The following is a 19,063-nucleotide window of genomic DNA, read 5'->3' on the forward strand; positions in this document are numbered from 1 at the left end:
AGTTGATGAAGCAGTTGGTTGTCGAGGTAACAGTTTATATCACAAAATAATGTTGAAAATTATGTATGTGAAGGTTATATTTGTATCAGTTTCAGTTAGAAAATGTATAAGCGTATTGCACAGCTAGTTCAACTACTGTTTCGCCGTTAAAAATAGCATCTGGAGTAGCCTAGTGTTAGTTTAGCAAATCTTCGGTTAAATCTATCTGTGGTAAATTAGCTAGATATTAACGTTGAATAAGCACGGTTTAATCACGCAGATCCATATCATACGAGATCAAAGATACGGTTTAAAAAAAAAAAGTGAAGATCCAAACCGGAGAGCTCCCATTAAAGTTTTTTTTTTTTTTTCATTAGCACTAGTGGTCTAACGTTTCAAGCCGTTATGGCCCTTCCCCCAGATTAGTCTAGGTAGGGCCGTAAGGGCTTGAAATGTTACTAGATGCTGACGTTACCTTAATAATGTAGTTTGAGTAAAATAAATTGAACAAGATAGCACATCTATTGGCAAAATGAAAGAGGACGTACACATTTTTTTAAGTTTGTAGAACCATTTACTGTAACATACATGATTAGCCAGTGAAGCCCTTTAATTTCCTTCTTGCACGTGTTCCTTCCTCCTGAAGCCGATTGTTTTCACGGCGTAGTTCAGCACCAATGCTACACATAATGAATTTTTGTATTATTTTTTCTTGGAGAGAAAAACTGTGCTCAGGATGTAAACGTGACATGTCATTGAACACATCTGATTGTCGTTTGTCATCTTTTAGTTTTTTGTAGAGTCCGCTCTCTGCCCAATGTTTTTTTAGTAAGGGTGCTAGTTTGGCCTCCATTTTGATAATTGTGTCTGTCATTAATTTGGATGGTTCTAATAAATTTGCGTTGTGTGTGTATCTTTTCCTTTTTATAAATGTATGATGGCAACATACGCTGAAGTGTGAACAACATTTATTATTTATTTAATAAGGAGACCCAAGGTCTATCTAGGACCAAGGAGCAGGACCGGCGCACACAAAAATTAAGACGCAAGGGCGTCGAAACATTAGTCGGTTTGCACTAATTAAAAATCACTTAAAGCTTTGTGTGCTCCGGTGCTGCTCCTTGGTCGTAGATAGACCTTGGGTGTCGTTACTGACTTCTGCGTCCTGTTCCGTGAGCACCAACCAGGCTGAAGAGCAAGTGACCCCCTTCTACTATTTATTATTAGCGTCAGATTACCATTTGCATGCCCCTACCTGAGACGTTGATGGTGTCAGAGACAGTTGGTTGCCAGTTGTAGTCGGCCTGTTGCGTTTGGTGTTGATCAGACTGGTGTTATGGTCTGACAAACAATTGCTCCCCATGCTGGTTGTTAGTTCAGCAATGGAGGCACTTTTTATAGCTGCTGCAAACTTGGCCTGGGCATACCTCCTCACCAGGTCATCAGCCATCTTGTCAAGACCGGCTCCCTCCTGAGCGGTCAGGACACTCATCAAAATCAGCCCGTGTTCGTTACCCACGGACGTGAGCCAGAGAGCTGTCCCCTTCGCCGTCCCAGCAAGCTTCTTTGTTATCTGAAGCACATAGAACACAAACACAAAACACTCAATATGACTGAGAACAATGACATACAATTTAGGCAGTATTTCATATGAAAATGATTAAAAAATAAATTAAGAAAATAAGTTTGCTCAACCTTTTTTGTGGAGTCCATTTTTATGATTCTGCCATATGTGGAGGTAAGGTGGGCCTTGATGTCATCCAGCCTTGTCAATATGTCCTGGCTGTACACAGATAGGAGCCACTTGCAGCTTGGCACCACAGAAGGTTCAGGTGGCTCAGGGAAGTCCATGGGCAACAGTCCGGGGCGCTGGAGGAAGGCCACGCACTCGGTTGTGTACCGAGCCACACGGTTCAGCCACTCCTCTGTGTGGTTCTCTTTTAGCTGTTTTAACAGCCGCGTAGGGCTGTTGCCCAGGCCTCTCTCCCGCAGCAGCCGGATCACCCGAATATCACAGGCAAACCTTTTTCAAAGACAAATATATCAGTAAGAACGTATGAAATTATTATTCTGATTTTATATGGCAAGGTAAGAGAGAAAAGAGATGCCACTCACTTTTGAGTCAGGATGACTCTAAATTCTGACCTATGAGCCAAGTCCAGCTGCATTAGCACAGTCTGGCTCCACGAGACATGGAAGGCTTTACATTTGGTGCAGGTCAGAGTCTCCGTCACCATGTTGTAGGTCCTGTCCACGTCCAAGACCCGTCGTGACCTCTTGTGCAGCCCTGCCCCAGTCAGCTGATGCTGCCCACAAGCGGGGTTGGGACAGACCACCCTCACCTTCCACAGCTTGTATGGCATCCAAACAAGCAGTGGGTGGGCAAAAAAGCGGTCCGGAGCAGGGGCCTGGTGGTACAGCTGGCTTGGCTGCGGCGGATGATACCAGAGCTTCAGGTTGTCCTGGAGCTCCAGCTTCCCCTTGGACCCCAACCTGAACAGCACCTTGGAAATCCACCTGTGGTCTTCAGGTGGCAATCCCTCTGACCACAAACGGGGCAGCAGAGGTGCTGATGCAGGCCCAAGGTGTTGTGGTGCTGTCCTGGACTCTGTGTTCTTTGAAATAACAAAACAATGTATACCCACTTTACACTGCTAAAAGACACTGCTGAATGAAGCTCTACATATGAAAATAAATGTTAAATTACTTACTGACACATACTGCTACACATACTGCACATACTGCTACATCTGGCACTGTAGCTTGAGCCTCTGTCTGAGGGTCTGGGGTCTGTAAAGGTATGTCAAAGAACATTTGTTAGAAAAAACACTATGGATGCCATACATATTATGAAACTGCTTAAAGAACTAAAAATGCTCGAGCTGTATTTGAAAAGGTAACTCACTGAGATGGTTGAACTGGCTGGAGAACTGGCACTCTCCTGGGTGTCCGTGACTGGTCACTGTAAAGCAGTGTCTGAGTAACTTGTATTAAGAACCCCCCTTTAAACAGTTTCAATTTGATCTCTTCTTACCTGGGTCACCGTTCTGGCCACACTTAAATTCGGCCTTGCCGCAGAGACATGGGCGCCACCGAATCTTGGCTTGGTAAACTGAAAAATAATTGTCAAATTTGTCATATTTCATTCAGTGAATGAAATGTAAAATATTGATGGTCTTTTATGAGTGTCTATAACTATTATGAGTTTGAATAATAATTACCATTGACAAATGCAATGACGGCCTCTGAGGACTGGGGCCTTGGACTGGAGTGTGGCTCCCTGCAGCAGCAGCCTGTTGTCCAGCAGCAGCAGCCTGCTGACGTCCTGCAGCAGCAGCCTGTTGTCCAGCAGCAGCAGCCTGTTGTCCTGCAGGCCCCTGCCCAACATTTGCTCTGTCTGCCTGTTAACAAAATTAATACACCACTAGTTTTAGTTTGTGTACTGTTTAGAGTGCGGCACATGCACACACATTTTCAATTGACCAGTGTTACCTTCTGAGTGTGGAATCCACAGACACACGTGACTTGGCCAGGGAACAGGGACCTCTGTCCATGTCGTGTCATTGGACATTTTTCAATCTACAAGTAACAGTTGTAGGTTTCTAGTTGAGCATGAAGTAATTACAGAGGATTGCATTATTTGCCATTACATGTTTATTACCTCCTAGTAATATTGCCATATACTTGTGATACGGTGAGCATAAATGTATTATGAGAGTAAATAAATATTACTAAAATATATTGTGCCAAGTATCATACCCTCTGATATAGTTCGTGCCACTTCTTCTGCCTAGGAGCTGGCCTGTTTCCTTCATTTGAAGGCCAGGTTCCAGTACTGGCAAACTTCCTCAGGCGTGACATCCATTCTGTGTCGGACATCGCCTTGTGCGTCTTTGATTTAGAAGCCTTTGATGATAAATTCATTCATGATGATTTTTTAATACATAACACCATAATTGCTGATACAAAATAAATGGCAGACATAATCCCATCACCTTAAGCATTGGTGACACAAACCACTTATTTTAATAATACTATTGTAACAAGGTGGACCTTAAGTGTGTTGCAGGTGACCCAAATAAATGGATAGGAACAGAGAGCTTTGGTCAATAATTTTTGCTTTTTATTTCTCTTTAACTGCTCCAGGAGGGGGAAAGGAGACTTGGTCAGGGAGAATGTCAGAACAGAAACAAACAATAATAGCTCAATAAACTTGGGGATAACACAAAGACAAGGACCCCTGGGTACAGCTGTGACTGTCTTTTAAGCACTAGTTAGCAAAATACCATGCGCCGTCGCTCGACTAGGAGGGAACAAAACTGTGCTCACACGCACCCACAAGTGCCACTACACTGCAATCACCAGGAGTGAGCAATCAATCACACTAAAGAACACTCATGAAATGGTTTGAAACCCACACTGGCCACTAGGGCATATACTAAGAAGGAGCCTACTGCTATACAGGCATTGGCTATCTAGCAAAATTACAATTGGTCACAGCTAGGAGGGGCAAGGAGACAAATAAAAATAATAAAACTCAAACCAGTAAAAGGGAGAAAAATCAGGAGGGGAACATTAACTGAGGCAGCCCTCGAGCGGATGGTTAAGAGGGCTGCTCAAAAACACTGGCCGACTAGGCCAGTGCCGACAGGGTAGGAGAAGGGAAAAGCAGAAAACAAACAAACTGGGGATGAACAACCAACTAACTCAACCTGACCATAAACCAACCTAGTGCCGCTACTTGGCGTTGGAAGGCACAATAATGGGCTAAGGACAGAGCAGGTCACCACTAGGGGGCATACAAACAAAAAAAACACAAACTAAATTTAATCAGGGGAAAACAGTGGTCAGGCTGTCATACTGACAGCCAGCTGTGATCTATAGCAAACAAGAAAACAAGATTTTACTAATAATATCATCTTCAATTATCACATACATGCCACAAGTCATAATTTTACAGTTATCAATACAAAGAACTTTTAATCAGTACAAAATGTATGCACTTAAATCTTAAAATATAAATAACATACAAATACACATTTTTCTAAACCCATGTAGCAACCCCAATCATTATTGCATGGTTAACTGGCAGTACAAGTAAGCCATTGCTGCCTACCTTGGCCTTGTTTGTGCTATGGGCAAGAGGCCCGAGGGGTCAGAGTGGAGGAGGGAGGGCGCGTCAGCTATAAATGGAAAAAAAGGAATATTGAGCCAATGTACAGGGCATAGCTAACGTAAAGGCAGGGCCTGGTTACGGCAAGACAGAACAGCTGTAGACGTCATTGCTGTGCTACGGACATTAACACTCAACTATGCTACTTGCTAGGCTCATTAGCATGCATCGCCTACCTTGATGAACATGGGTAGTCTACTAGTCAAATGTCGGATTGAAATAAGGCAGGATTCCAGGGAGCTTTTGTCACACTGCAGTGAGATTGGGCCATACGGAACAGCACAATCAGCCAACATCCTTAAAAACCACCATAAAGCTAAACAGTATGAATCATCCCCCCTTACCGTCACTAACCAAGCAGCCCAAGGTTTGTTTGTTGGTTAGCAAGAGAAACAAACATAGCTAAAGCCCATCGACTACGATACTGCAGTTCAAGATGAATCACAACCGCATACGTTAGCCTAGTATAAAAGTCCACCTACCGATGCCCAGCGTGAAATAAGCACAAGAAAACGCTCCTGTCCTCCAGAGTAGCCTACTGCCAGCGACGGCAACTTTCATCCTACGAGCCTCACAGAACACCATTATATTTCCAAGGAGTGATGGGCCCATTGGTTCAGTGTCATGTCCACAGGTGGGCACAATTAGTGTGCGCCTAATCAGTAGGCGTGCTCACACACACTCCGGCGTTGAATGTTCACCGTCCCGGTTAACCGTCTCTGGGTGGCTCGGGGGGCAAGGGGTTGGAACGTTACGGAGTCCTGACGTTGCATCATGGCCCAGTTCATGGAAAACAGACAGCGGTAGACGGTGGGGGTTGGAGTGCTGGCCAGCCGTACTACGGCAAGAGCGTCTAATGCTGGGCTGATGGTCTAAGGCTGCGTCATCCAGGTTTGGCTCTGGGGACAAGTTCTGTAGGGCCTCAGAGTGTCTGCTGAAAGGTCCAGCTGGAGGCATCAAGGGAGGCTCCCCTGGAGATGGACTGGTAAAGTTGGGAGCAAAACCCACTGGGACCTCGGCTATAGGGTTACCACTGCAGGATCCATCATGTGGCAGTGTTGAAGAATGCCCACTTGACAGTGGGGGTGGCCTTATGCTGTTGGGGTGCAGGGGGTGAGTCAACACGTCGTCTGATCCGGCACTGGCTGAGGGATTGTTCTCCTCCGTAAGGATTAGACTTGCAGGTGTAACTGCAACAGCCCAGAGGTCATCTTCAAGCTTGTCAGAGTCGGGCGGCCTACTGGGGGCGGAGGGTAGCAGCAACAGGGGGTCGGGTAATCATTACTGGGACTACTGACAATGGGCCATCAGCATCTGGCTGTGGTAGGGAGCTGTGGGTTGCATCGTTGGGCCGGCCATTGGGTTCACCAGGGACCAACTTTAACTCTGCACGGTGAAGCACTTTTCCTGGGCCCTGATCACCCACAGGCCGAACTTTGTACAAGGTTCCCACCTCATCTAGGCACTCTAATACCTCATGGATGGCAGGGTTCCAAATGTCTTGAATTTTATGCCGGCCCTGGAGATGGTTTTTACGATACACAAGTGTACCTCTGAGCAGGGTGGGGGCGGGCTGGTTGTGATTCCGGTTGCGGTAGGCAGCAGCACTTTACAATTGCTGTCTGGCAGTGCTATACACAGCTGAAAGATGTTCCTTATGTTGTGCCATCCAGTCTGACGGGTCTTGGTAAGGCATATCCTCTTCAGAAATCCCCAATAGCTGGTCCACTGGGAGCCTTCGTTTCTGCCCAAACATGAGCTCGTAAGGTGAATGTTGGGTGGAGTGGTGTGCGGTGGTGTTGTAGGCGAAGAGGAGCTGTGGGAGGAGCTGTGGCCACCTGCGCTTTCTTTCTGGAGGCAGAGTTCGTAGGAGGTCATGGAGCGTGCGATTGAACCTTTCGCACTGCCCATTTCCCTCAGGGTGGTAGGGGGAGGTACGGCTCTTTCGAACTCCATACAATGAGCAGAGCTGGGTTAATAACTCACTTTCAAAACATCGCCCCTGATCTGAGTGAATACGCTGAGGCACTCCATAGGTAAAGAACCATTTTTCTGTCAGGACTTTCACAACAGTCTTTGCCTTTTGGTCTGGGGTGGGGTAGGCCTGTGTGAATTTGGAAAAAACATCCGTCACCACCAGTACAATTTTCGTGGCCACTACTTGCCTTGTCCAATGTAGTGAAGTCAATCGCTATGATCTCCAAAGGCCTAGTGGCCATCAGGCTGCCCCGAAATGTCCTGACTTTGGGTTGGGTAGCCTTTGCCACAGTCCAACGCTGGCATTGGTCGCACCACTGCTTGATGTCCAGATACATTTTAGGCCAATAGCACCGTTGCCGGATTAGATCTGTGGTCCGGTCTATTCCCTGGTGGCCGTGATTGTCATGTAAGCCAGTCAGGACCTTCCCTCAGGACTACTGGTAATAGCAGTTGGAATACTTGGGCCCTAGAGGGAGGGATCTGAATTTCCCGATACAGTACACCCCCACGCTCCCTGATTCGAGACCATTGTTTAGTTAGTTCTCGAAGTCCCTCCGGTGCGGTCCTTAGCTCTGCAGTCCTAGGTGGGCGACCCCGCCTCCAGAAGTGCATGAAGGCAGAGATACAAGGGTCGGTGGCCTGCAATGCCTGAAGGTCCTCTTTGCTGCGCGAAGGTGCTGCGTCCACTTCCTCTGACCTTGCCTCCTGGGGGCCCAACCCAGGAGTCACGCCAATCTGTGCACATTGTAAGGGGACTGGAATACCTTGCACAAGTAGCTCCCGCTCCTGCTGCAGTGGTCTGGCCACCTTTGATGCCTCCCCCACCCGGGGGCCCAGCCCAGGTGTTGCAGCTAAGGTGATGGTGCTCATCTCTGATGTTTCCAACCCTCGGGGGCCCAGCCCGAGGGTGGCACTTGGCGTTGCACCCAAAGTGATGGTGCTCACACTTGACGTTCCCACCCGGGGGCCCAGTCCAAGTGTTGCAGCTAAGGTGATGGTGCTCACCTCTGATGTTTCCAACCCTCGGGGGCCCAGCCCGAGGGTGGCACTTGACGTTGCACCCGAAGTGATGGTGCTCACACTTGATGTTCCCACCCGGGGGCCCAGCCCGGGGGCCTGGCCTTGTGCAACACCCTGCAGGGGAACAGGGGCATTTAGAACTGCAGTCTGGGTCAGGGGGGTGGAAGCTGAAGGCAAGCGGGATAGTGCATCCGCATTACGATTGGCAGTCCCAGGGCGGTACTTGATTTTGTAGTCGAACAGGGCCAGCTGAGACACCCAACGTTGTTCGACAGCTGCCAATTTTGCTGACCGCAAATAGCTGAGGGGGTTATTGTCCGTATATACAGTGAACTTATTGCCGAGGAGATACTCACGGAATTTCTCCGTTACTGCCCATTTAAGGGCTACAAGCTCCAGTTTCATCGATGGGCCGTCTGTGCCCGTCCTGTTCCTGCGACAGCACTGCCCCCAGCCCGGAATTGCTTGCATCCGTCTCCACAATGAACGGTCGAGTGAAGTCTGCATACCCTAGAACAGATGCATGGATCAGCCGATTCTTCAGGCTTAAAAACGCATCTTCACAGGCTTGGCTCCAGTGTTGCTCAAATGACCCCTGAACCCTTGGGCCCGGTCGCTTCTTGGTCCCCTGTAGAGCTCCAACCAGCTTGTGCAGAGGGGATGCCAGACCAGCAAAGCCCTCGACAAACCGTCTATAGTAGGAGGCGAAGCCCAGAAATGAGCGAAGCTCCTTAACTGAAGATGGCCGCTTCCATTCTGCCACGGCCCGAATTTTTTCTGGGTCTGTGGCCACCCCCGCAGCAGATATTACATGTCCCAAGTAGCTCACCTCGGTTTGGAAAAAACTACACTTTTTGAGCTTTAACTTCAGGTTATGCTGCTGAAGTCTGGCCAGAACCATCTCTAAGCGTTCAAGATGTTGACAGAAAGTGGTGGAGAAGATAACGATGTCATCCAGGTACAGTAGCAGTGCATGGAAACTTTTATCGCCAAATATGCGCTCCATCAGTCGCTGGAGCGTTCCTGGAGCGTTACACAATCCGAAAGGCATTCTATTGAACTCAAAGAGCCCAAACGGTGTGCAGAAGGCTGTTTTCTCTTTGTCCTTTTCGCTCACAGGGACTTGGTTATAACCACTAGCTAAGTCCAAAGTGCTAAACAAAGTGGCTCCACTCAGGGCATCCAAGGATTCCTCTATCCTAGGTAGTGGGAATGCATCCTTGCATGTTTTGGAGTTAAGCTGGCGATAATCCACACAGAGTCGAATTGAACCATCTTTCTTTTGTACCACCACAATCGGTGAGGCGTAAGGACTACAGCTGGGCCGGATTATGTTCTGGTCTAACAGCTCTTGGACATGTTGCTTGACTAAGTCATACTGCGAGGGTGGGAGGCGGCGATACCGTTGTCGCACAGGGGCATCATCAAGCAGGGGGATGGTATGCTGGACAAGAGTGGTGCATCCTAGATCACCGTCACCCCGACTAAAGGTGCCACGGTACTTCTCAAGCAAGGCCCGAGCGTCCTGTTGTTCTTTGTCGGACAGGGTGGGCCAGTCCAGTTGTGAGATATTGACACCATCATTGGCCTCAGCATTGACTGACTGAATGAAGACTACCTGCTCGCCATGAGCTTGCTGATGTTCAAAGTGGATGGATGAGTTTGCGACTGGTGACATGGCCATATGCAGTTCTCCAAGCATGGTCTTCGGCCGAAGCCACTGGTCTTGGTTCCCAATATTAATAACTGGCACCTGAACGCTGCCGCAAGTGATTGAGAGGTAAGCTGTAGGCACGAGCAAATTGCCCGGCAGTTGGCCATCCGCAAAGGACACTGGTTCTAAGAGAGCTGAGGACAGTGTGGACCCCAGACCCTGGTGGCAAGTGGCTGGAACTAACTTCATGGACCCAGCCGGCACTCGTACTGCGGGGCCCTGCTGTACTCTGACCTGGCCCACCCTCCCCGTCTCTAGGGCATGTTCCAGCTGTTGGCATTCTGATAAGGCTTGCTGCCACCCTCTGCCTGCCTGTTGGACATCAAGAGATTGAAACAGGGCACTTCCATGGTTTACAAATAATTCTTTGTAGCAATTCCGAATGATGTTCATGCCAAGGAGGCCAGGAACGGAATCCTTTTGGGACTGGGCAGTTGGGTCAGCTGGGCTCTTGATAACCAAAATGCCCATTTTAGGAAGAGTCCGGCCAAGCAAATGTACATCTAACTCGAGATACCCCAAGTAGGGTATCTCTAAGCCATTGGCAGCCTTTAAAGTAAGCCAATTACAGGGCTGTAAGCCAAGCTGAAGGCGGGGGTGCAACTGTTGTTCAAAAAAGTTCTGTGTGATTGTGGTCACCATTGACCCAGTATCCAGTAAGCAGGCCACCGCCACACCCCCAATCTGAGCCTCTACGACCGGACATCTGCCAATGAGTTGTGATGTGCCTACTGAATGGGAGCCCAAAGAATCCCCACCCAACGTTTGGGCCATAACGTCAGGGGGCACTAGTTTTCCTGCGGTTGCTGGGCAACAGAATTAGAGCCTGCCGCCACCTGAGAACTGGTAGAAGATGCTGGGCAGAAACGAGCTATATGGCCAGGCTGGGAACATCGTAAGCAGATGGGTTTCCCCTCAGCATTAAACCGATAGCGAGGACCCCGGGTCGGTGCTCTAGATGGCGGTAGGCCAGAAAAGGAGGGGGTGTCCAAGCGCCGTAGGATGCTATCCAATTGAGCCTGTTGTTTTCGAAGGCTCTCTTTACTTCTGCCAGTTCGTTAGTGGGCTGTACCCTCACTGCACTGGAGGCTGCCTCCAAGTCTTGTATGGCATGTGTGCTAACAGAGTGGGCACGGGGTCTAGGGCCACTGGAGTGCTCCCCCTCTTCTACCCAGCGTATAGCCTCACTGCGAACATCCAGGAAAGTGAGGGTGGGATGAAGTCGGACTTGACGACGCAATTCTCGCTTTAGCATACCATCTCGCACATTCTCCACAAATTGGTCACGCAGGACTACTTCTGGGTGGGCAAAACAAGCTGGATCTCTCCTCTTCACTGCTTCTAGCAGGTGCCAAAGTGCATGGGAATACTCCCTCAAAGACTCCCCCTCAAGCTGCCGCCGCTGGAAGAACTGCTTCTGGAGAACTGAGAACACCCATAGATGCTAAGAAGTATTGAAAATATCTTGTCAGGCTCATCCCTTTCAACTACAGGACGAAACTTGATCTCGGCCCTGGCCTCTCCATCTAATAAATCAAAAACAATCAAAGCTTGCTCTGAACGAGACATGGGTCGTGAAGACAGATGTCGACGGGCCTCCTCCACCCAGTCCTCTGCTATTAGGGAGTCGTGAGACAATTTCCCTGAAAATCTAGGGCATTTACGTTCACGAGGTATATATACATAACGTTCCACCACTCCAGCTGGAGTAGGTATATGGGGTGCTACAGGCATTGGCTATCTAGCAAAATTACAATTGGTCACAGCTAGGAGGAGCAAGGAGACAAGAGGAGACAAATAAAAATAATAAAACTCAAACCAGTAAAAGGGAGAAAAATCAGGAGGAACATTAACTGAGGCAGCCCTCGGTGGGATGGTTAAGAGGGGGCTGCTCAAAAACACTGGCCGACTAGGCCAGTGCCGACAAAGATGAGGAGGAAGGGAAAAGCAGAAAACAAACAAACTGGGGATGAACAACCAACTAACTCAACCTGACCATAAACCAACCTAAGCGCCGCTACTTGGCGTTGGAAGGCACAATAATGGAGCTAAGGACAGAGGCAGGTCACCACTAGGGACATACAAACAACAAAAAACACAAACTAAATTTAATCAGGGGAAAACAGTGGTCAGGCTGTCATACTGACAGCCAGCTGTGATCTATAGCAAACAAGAAAACAAGATTTTACTAATAACATACATCATCTTCAATTATCACATACATGCCACAAGTCATAATTTTACAGTTATCAATACAAAGAACTTTTAATCAGTACAAAATGTATGCACTTAAATCTTAAAATATAAATAACATACAAACACACACATTTCTAAACCCATGTAGCAACCCCAATCATTATTGCATGGTTAACTGGCAGTACAAGTAAGCCATTGCTGCCCCACCTTGGCCTTGTTTGTGCTATGGGCAAGAGGGCCGAGGGGTCGGAGTGGAGGAGGGAGGGCGCGTCAGCTATAAATGGAAAAAAGGAATATTGAGCCAATGTACAGGGCATAGCTAACGTAAAGGCAGGGCCTGGTTGCGGCAAGACAGAACAGCTGTAGGCGTCATTGCTGCGCTGAACATTAACCTCAACTATGCTACTTGCTAGGCTCATTAGCATGCATCGCCTACCTTGATGAACATGGGTAGTCTACTAGTCAAATGTCCCGGGTGAAATAAGGCAGGATTCAGGGGCTTTTGTCACACTGCAGTGAGATTGGGCCATCTGAGGAACAGCACAATCAGCCAACATCTTAAAACCACCATAAAGCTAAACAGTATGAATCATCCCTTACCGTCACTAACCAAGCAGCCCAAGGTTTGTTTGTTGGTTAGCAAGAGAAACAAACATAGCTAAAGCCCATGTCGACTCACGATACTGCAGTTCAAGATGAATCCACAACCGCATCACGTTAGCCTAGTATAAAGTCCACCTACCGATGCCCAAGCGTGAAATAAGCACAAAGAAAGCGCTCCCTGTCCTCCAGAGTAGCCTACTGCCAGCGGCGGCAACTTTCATCCCACGAGCCTCACAGAACACCATTATATTTCCAAGGAGTGATGGGCCCATTGGTTCAGTGTCATGTCCACAGGTGGGCACAATTAGTGTGCGCCTAATCAGTAGGCGTGCTCACACTATAATCTGTTTTTAAGATTACAAATGAGTAGCCTATTCTTAACGTGAACAGTGTGTACATATGACAACAATATGCAATAGTTTTCTGCATCCTAATGGTTTATTATGGTTGTCATCAATTACCTTACGGACTATTTATAGCCTATGTCCGGTTAAGCTGCAACGTAACTCTAGCCAATACTTTACCGTGAACTGGTGCAAAGGGATTGAGAGAGGGATACATTTAAACTACAGTAGTCAATTAAAATAAATACAAATATGGTGAAATAGGTGGTGAATAAGTGAAAACGATCGTTTATCATATACAACACCAACGTTACCGTCAGTCATATAATAAGTGGTAACATAAAATGAGTGGTAACGACATAATTTATCAGGAGGCCTATATTATAATGAGTACAGTACAATGAAGTCAACTGATTTCCATTATCAATACATAGGCTCATCCAAAATATTATACATCTGTCAACAGTGCCAGTTAATTTTAAGTCGAGACTGGCTCATCTATACTATACTTTAAATAGTACTGTAAACAGACCAGCTGTCTATCGCAAAATAAATAAAAAATCCCAGTGAAATTAAACCTTTCCCATGGCATAATAAATCGATGGAGGAAAACTGACGAAATTACTGCGATATCAACACTAAGTCATGCAGTAATATCGTTGTAACGACTGTGTGAATACCGTCAGCCTACCATAAACATCAACAGAGAACATTGCTAGCATAAGCCTGTTGATGAGAACGATTGAAATTCTCTGAATGTTATCCTGATGATCCAGTGATTTTCCTGTCAGGTAACGGTGCACCGTTAACGCAAGCTGAATAGCTGAATTCACGCAAGCACAACATGATACATGACGAAAAGTTATTTGTATACATTAACATACATCATACAGCACTGTCATGAAGGTATAAATACTCACCATATCGCAAAAAAAACACTTTTAATCAACTCGTTGAGACTAATTGACCGTCGCTGAATCTCTCCGATCGCCACTGCCAGAGTTTTCTCGAACGCCTCCTTCAGGCGACCGGTGTAACTTCTCAGCCTCAACATTTCTCGCTCCTGATTGGTCAAATAATTTGAATATTGAAGGATAGGCTTGATGTGGACCGGGACTGCTGCGGATCCACACATCTGTCCAAGCTGTTCAGGACGTGGGACCGCATGGTGATACGACTGGACATATGGCACTACATGTGGAGGATTGCCGTTGGATGCACTACAGACTCCAACTCTCTCTACGCTGGCTTCTTGAACCAACTGAGCCAGTGTAATTTCATCTGGGATGAGGACGACATGCGTGCCCTGACGGCGGCCAAGCGTGCTGAGCTGGCAGCGAGGCACATCCACCCCTCCACCCCTGCTGATGTCATGCGACACCTCTCCAGGGCAGATGGTGCTGCACTGCAGGCGGACCACCAGGAGCCGTGACGAGATGGAGGCACTCATCACCCAGCTCTTGGTGTCCTACGACGGGGAGAGGGGGTGCAACACTCTTGGAGTGCCCCTCATCCACAGTGAGAGGATGGCGGAGATCTGGAAGGTGCAAAAAAAAACATCTCTGCTGCCTCCAGGACCCCCCTGGCGTGCAGCTGTATATGCAGACGGGGACCCTGCAGAAAGGGGGTCAACATCTCTGGAGAGTTTCCATCTCCACATGAACCGGTTCATCCCAGGTAAAAACTCATCTCAACTTTAGCACAAAAATATGTAGATTGATGTAGAGAATTAAAGAACAATTGACTAAAAAAACTATTTCTATCTGTAGGAACTCTGGCCAGTGCTACGTTCTTCCAGGCCTATCTGGTGGCTGGCCTTGCCAGGTGGAACGAGGACAGGAGCATGGCTGCGGAGGGGAGAGAGGAGCCCCACTCCTACAGTGGCCTTCTACGGCATGCTGTCAACCAGCTCGCGGAGAAGGTCATAGGAAGGGGGGTCCTGACATACACACCTCCACGGAAATACACTGGTACACTTACTTTGTGGCTAAAAAATTCTCATTTGAATTCAAATGTTTTTCATCTACATAAGGAATAATGTATTGTCCGCCGGTTGCCATTGACAGCGGTGATTATATACTTTAATAATTGTACATAATCTATAGTTTGATGTGTTTGCTTTATGTTTTTGTGATTTTCAGGTGAGCTCGTTGGGGTGGAGTATTTGTAGCGCCAGACTGGCAGTGCCCTTATTGACAGGGGGAATTAGCTCAAATGGTAGAGCGCTCGCTTAGCATGCGAGAGGTAGCTGTCACGGCTGCACGGGCAAAGTATGGCAAGGCAAGGGAATCTTTGAAATACAAGAATCTTTATTCTAAACACAAACCACATAGACTAATAACCGACAAGGACGGAGAGGAGACAGAGGGTTTACATACACAGTGGGGAACAGGGAACAGGTGGACAATGATCAAGGTAAAACAAGAGACAGGTGGAAACCAATATTAAACTAACAGATTAATTAACAGAAAGACAGAGGACTGGACGAGACCAAGAAGACAATAACGGGGAACAGGTGTGGAAACAGAAACGGAGGGAAAACTAACAAGACAGGAAGCACAGACCAAATAAGGAGATGGGGCGGAGACAAAGACTGGTGACAGGTAGGTAAACACAAGGCACATGGGGAACAAACAAAGGAGCACATGGCTGACAGGAACTAAAACACAGGGACAGGAAGTAAACACAGGAGCACATGGCACAGGAGGTAAACAAAGGAGGGACAGGGAACACAGGATCGTTACAATAGCGGGATCGATGCCCGCATTCTCCAGTGCCGTGGGCAGGCCAAGGCCTTCCTTTTAAGCATGCTCTGGGCATTCCAAGGGCAGAAGCCTTGCACAGTGCTTTTTGTTGGTCTCTTTTCTGTGCTGGGAAGCTCTACTGGTCATGGCGAGGGCAAAAAAGCAGACGCCCAACGTGGGGCTCGAACCCACGACCCTGAAATTAAGAGTCTCATGCTCTACCGACTGAGCTAAAGCTGGGGAAAAATAGTCTGGAGAGGGGGGGGAAGAAGGAGGAAAGAAGGGGAAGGAAGGGGAAGAAGAAAAGAAAAAAAGAGAGGAAAAATGAGAAAATCGCCGGTTCGATTCCCGATTGGAACATGCATGAATTAATGCAAACTCTTGAAAAGTGCTATGAATCTATCAAATATAGCTTAAAAACTCAGAAAAATACAATTGGTAAGAATAAGAATAATAAATATAGCTGCAAGCAGCAATGAGGGGGCCAAGCAGAATAGGCTGGAGTAGCCACGGCGACAAGATAAAACTCAGCAGACACTCGCGATCAACACTTTCAACAAGTGTCACATCAAACATAACTGATTCTTTAGAGCTGAAACAGGGCTGAGTATTGCCACCGCCTCCGCCAGCCATCCCCCCCACCAATTCACCCCTGCCCGTCCCACCCCATCCCGCCCTGCCCTGCACGCACACATTAGAATGAACTGGATGGAACATGTTGTAATCAGTTTCACATCCAAAAATAAAAGATCGATAAAACACAACAGCAGCTACAGGCCAAAAAGGCATGTTTCTAAATTATGGCAGGGTTGTTGAGATATGAGCCCCTAGAGGTCAAAGGTCACCAGATTTCTTTGAGCGTCCCCTGATTGGGTCCTGAGTCCATGCACGGTTCTAAGGGCTTTGATACATACAAGGGTCGCTGAGATATGAGCTCACTTCCTGTTTGGCGGCTTCGCCACAAGTTTCGATTGGCTGTTACAGCCGAATGCTACTTTCAATTGTTCCAGAAAGCAATGCACTGATAAGGCATGGTCTGAAGATGGTCTCTGCCAATTTTGGTGAGGATCCGCTGAAATGTGTGATCTGCGAAAACTTGTATGTGTTTTTGACTAAATCCAATATGGCGGCCGAATCAATAACGATGACATCACAAGTTGTCTTGGGTCGGCCTAAGGACCTCCAACAGTATTACCAGACACCACTAGTGCGTTTTAATTCTAAGCACAACAGCAGCTACAGGCCAAAAGGCATGTTTCTAAATTACAGCACCCCCTAGAGGTCAAAGGTCACCAGATTTCTTGAGCGTCCCCCTGATTGGGTCCTGAGTCCATGTACAAAGTTTGGTTATGATAGATAAATGGGTTGCTGAGATATGAGCTCACTTCCTGTTTGGTGGCTTCGCCGCAAATTTTGATTGGCTGTTACGGGCGAACGGTTTTAGTTCCGAAGACGAAAAGGAGTATCTTTTGTGAGGCTTGGTCTGAAGATCATGTGTGTCAGGTTTGGTGTCGATTGGACAAAATTTGTGACCTGTGAAAACTTTTTAGTGTTTTTGATGAAATCCAAAATGGCGGAAAAACCATCATGGCGGAAATTAACGTCATAGAGTGCGTTGAACTCGGCTTGGTCCAAGGATTCCAACGATACCTCATTTTTGACAATCGGCCATACGGGTCAAAAGTTACGTATGTGAACGTATGTCCAACTTTGGCCTGTTGGTGGCGCTAGAGTGCTTGAGGTGCCATCATGAAACTTGGTGACATTAATCATGGGACTGTCCCTAATCAGTGTGCCAAATTTCACAACTTTTCACCAGACGGTTCTATGGGCTGCCATTGACTTCAATGACGGAAGCGTAATAATAATAAGAAAACATAGAAACACAATGGGTGCCTTCGCAGCTTCGCTGCTTGGCCCCCAAAAATAAGAATATTATACTACTACTACTACTGCTCATAATAAACCTTTATATCAAATAAATGTTTCTGACAATCACTTCTCACACCCTGAGGATCTGTGTGCAATATCATTATGTCCTTTTCTTGTAATTATAATGCTTTATTGCAATAAGAATAATACAAAAATAAGAATATGATACTAATACTAATACTGCTTATAATAATAATAAACCTTTATATCAAATATATGTTTCTGACAATCACTTCTCACACCTTGAGGATCTGTGTGCAATATCATTATGTCCTTTTCTTGTCATTTTAATGCTTTATTGCAATAAGAATAAAAAACAAGAATATGATACTACTACTAATACTGCTTATAATAATAATAAACCTTTATATCAAATACATGTTTCTGACAATCACTTCTCACACCCTGAGGATCTGTGTGCAATATCATTATGTCCTTTTTCTTGTAATTTTAATATCTGTGTGAGTTTGAAAAGTTTTCCAGATTTGATAGAAAAAAGCCAAAGGATACTGTAGAGATAAAGTTCAACCTTTTGATTTATTAACAAACACCTTCTCCTTTTCTCTCACATAAACACACCCTCATGAGTATACTCTCATGCATACACACGCACACACTGTGGCACACACACACACACACACACAAGTTGTGGACTATTTACAAACAAAAAAGCGCTTACATAATGAACAATGTAGCATTTCGAAATGAACAAATTATTTTTTTTTGTCTGCCCTCTTCTTCTTCATTTCCTCCATCCACTGGTCAAGTGGCAGAACAGCAGTCTGGGGACAGTAGATGTGGCCATAATACTGGCTGTGGCCAGTATCTTTGTTGCGGGGCTGGTGGCACAGACTGCACTTATTTTTGTCCACAGTGCGGACGGAGGGCCTCCGAGCAGGGGAGGGAATGGGGCCAGCTGGAACAATATGCCGGACGGCAGGAACAGGAGCTGGACACAAAAACACAAACGGGGCAAAGGCAGGACTGGGGTTGGGGATGACAGGTGAAGGAGCAGAAACAGGTGTTTGTACAATGGGGGCAAATGCAGGACCGGGGTTGGGTACAACAGGTAAAGGGGCAGAATCAGCAGGGAACAACTGCCTTGGCCGGAAAACTTTTGGAGGAGGGGGGTGCGGGCCGGAACTGCAGACTTTCGTTTGTCCACTGCCTTTCCCACTGTGCTTTCAGGCAGGTGGTAGCGGTGTTGGGGACCAGGCTGTGGGGGTGCTGCAGTGGGACGAATCTGTCCAGGGGGGAGAGGCCTAGCCGCAATAGGAATGGGAGCTGGCAAGTTCACACCCTGAAGCAGGATGGCACATTCTTGCCTCTTCAGCCGCTTGTTGTGCCACTGAATTAATGTTGTTTGATTCACCTCAAA

The 19,063-nt window shown here is 47.0% G+C and overlaps 1 protein-coding gene and 1 non-coding gene across 2 annotated transcripts in view; one reads left to right on the forward strand and one right to left on the reverse strand.

Moving 5' to 3' along the window:
- The window catches only part of LOC125289319 (macrophage mannose receptor 1-like), a 578,909-nt gene that overhangs the window by 414,163 nt on the left and 145,683 nt on the right, over positions 1-19,063 (forward strand). The window lies entirely within an intron of this gene.
- Positions 15,921-15,995, reverse strand: trnak-cuu. Its single transcript has one exon. It is a non-coding gene; the product is annotated as a tRNA-Lys (tRNA).

Source organism: Alosa alosa, chromosome 24, assembly GCF_017589495.1.
Source record: "Alosa alosa isolate M-15738 ecotype Scorff River chromosome 24, AALO_Geno_1.1, whole genome shotgun sequence".
Classification (NCBI taxonomy): domain Eukaryota; kingdom Metazoa; phylum Chordata; class Actinopteri; order Clupeiformes; family Clupeidae; genus Alosa; species Alosa alosa.